The sequence below is a fragment of the Mandrillus leucophaeus genome, unplaced genomic scaffold (genome assembly GCF_000951045.1).
Source record: "Mandrillus leucophaeus isolate KB7577 unplaced genomic scaffold, Mleu.le_1.0 Scaffold257, whole genome shotgun sequence".
NCBI lineage: Eukaryota > Metazoa > Chordata > Mammalia > Primates > Cercopithecidae > Mandrillus > Mandrillus leucophaeus.
This window is the reverse complement of record NW_012102665.1, coordinates 1,536,182-1,538,584: the sequence shown is the minus strand read 5'-3', so window position 1 is coordinate 1,538,584 and position 2,403 is coordinate 1,536,182. Positions and strand designations below refer to the sequence as shown.

General features: G+C 43.5%; 1 protein-coding gene across 1 annotated transcript in view; it reads right to left on the bottom strand.

The window, feature by feature from the left end:
• Positions 1 to 2,403, bottom strand: part of NAPG (N-ethylmaleimide-sensitive factor attachment protein, gamma) — a 40,290-nt gene that overhangs the window by 26,334 nt on the left and 11,553 nt on the right. The window lies entirely within an intron of this gene.

The following is a 2,403-nucleotide window of genomic DNA, read 5'->3' as shown; positions in this document are numbered from 1 at the left end:
GAGGTTTTGCCATGTTGGCCAGGTGGTCTCGAACTCCTGGCCTCAAGTGATCCGCCCACCTCCGCCTCCCAAAGAGCTAGAATTACCGGCATGAGTCCCTGCTCCCAGCCAGCTACAGTAACATTTTTTGCCAATTAAATTTATTTAACATACTTAGCATCTAAAATTTGTTTGTGTATATAGTGTTACAAGATTCAAATTAACATAAGCAATTTTTCAAACTTACCAAGAATTTCACCGCTCAGAAAAATAATATCCTTAAATTGTGGTGTGTCTACTGTAATCCACAAAATTGAGGAAATATGCAATACGCAAAATGCTAACTCTCTGTTTCTATCCCAAAACAAACATTACATTCTGTATATTAACGTAATTTTTTTAATCCCACTAAAACCAAGATACAATCATTCAGTTGCCTAAGGTGCTATACACGGAAAGACCCACAGAGTGTGAAACTGGGCAAACTATCCCAAGTCACATGAATACCACTAATAAGGAAGAAAGATGTACAGCTAATTTAGGTTTAGCAGCTATACCTGTTAGTCCTTTTGACTCTTTTTCTCCAAAGAATCAATAAGGAAATTGACCAATTTCCACAGAAAAAAAGAAAACAGCAAAATTACCATCTGTGGGGGCGGGGGATCAATTTACAAAATTACTCAGCAATACTGAACTATATCATCATTAGAAAATGGAGAAAATATCTCCTAAGCTCCCGGCCCATTTTTCCTACCATCAACCGAGTAACTGTCTAGCAGCATTTCAAACTAACACTTCAAGCCTGAACCCCACACCTCCCTGCCCCAGACCTACCTACCAATCACATCCATTAACCCCTATCCCCTATCTTGGCTGAAGGCCTCTCCCACTCAACTCCCAAGTTAGAAACCTAGGAGTTAACCCTTCATCTCTATATGCAGGCAGGTCATTAAAGCATGTCAACCACATATTGACAAATGTCACCCAATCCTACCCCTGTATTGTACTTGAATCCAGGCCATCACCGCCTCTCCCCTGAAGTCAACAACCCACTAACATGTCTGGCACTACCTTCATGGGACAGTCACCTTTCCTCCTCTTCCATTCCCCACACCCGGAGCATATTACCTTTTCCTTGCTTCATATCTCCACCATACTACACTGAATACTTCTAGCACTGAGTATCTTCTTTTTAGTCCTCTGTTCACTTGTCTGCCTGTCTGTGAATTCTAAGCTCTTGAAGAAGGGGCCACTTTTGGTTACTCCAGTATCCTCAGTGGCTGGTACAAGTACACAGAGACAATTTGTAAATGTTTGTTTACTGAATATGTCAAAGTTCATTCTCCACACTGCTGCCACGTTTTTCTTTTCCTTTTTATTATTTTTGAGACAGTCTTGTCCTGTCTCCCAGGCTGGAGTGCAGTGGCACCATCTCTGCTCACAGCAACCTCCGCCTCTGGGGCTCAAGCAATTCTCCTGCCTCAGCTTCCTGAGCAATTGGGATTACAGGTGTGTGCCACCACACCTGGCTAATTTTTGTATTTTTAGTAGAGACAGGGTTTCACCATGTTGGCCAGGCTGGTCTTAAACTCCTGATCTCAAGTGATCTGCCCACCTCAGCCTCCCAAAGCGCTGGGACTACAGGCGTGAGCCACCGCGCCCAGCCTGCTGCCACATTTCTTCCACCAAAAGCAAATCTAACCGGGTTCTCTGGTTAGATGCCTACAACAGCCATCTGAGAAGCTGTCCCTTCACAGTCTGGCCCCAACACTTCTTCACTCCAGCTCGTCCTCTGGCACTGTGACTACACTACATTCACTGTTCCCAGAGCACATTTTCAGGCCCGTGTATAATACATACTACAGTTTGCGCACAGCATCTCTTTCACAAGATTTCCCCTCTGTCCAAAACATTCTGTATTTTTCAGGCCCTGCTCACAAATCATCTCTTCCTCAAATTTTCTCATGAAGAATAAACTTCTCCCTCTGCGTTACCTATGCACAGTTAATACAGCTTTTTTTGTGCTCCCTATTCTACATACTACTCTTACTACAAATTTTGCGTTTGCTCCCACTAGAAAGTCAGATTGTTGTGGGAACCCGAGCCCCAGTACCTTACACATTGATTGCCTCAAGTCATGTGACAGGGCTTGAGTTTTTCCACTGTTTGAAAATTGGCTCTGCCATCTTTCACCTGTGCGGTTTGGGACTAGTTGTTATGAGGATTCCCCGAGTCTCATTTCCTCTTACGAAAACTTATTATCTCTATTTGGAAAGTTATCGTGAAGATCTCAGCTTATGAAATGATGTATGTGAAGCCCCCACCACAGAGCACGATGCTGGCTTTCTATTAACTGTAACTGACAGATAAAAATGCGCTGGAGTAATGAAACGGGGGGGAAGAGGCTGCCCAAAGGATGAATTA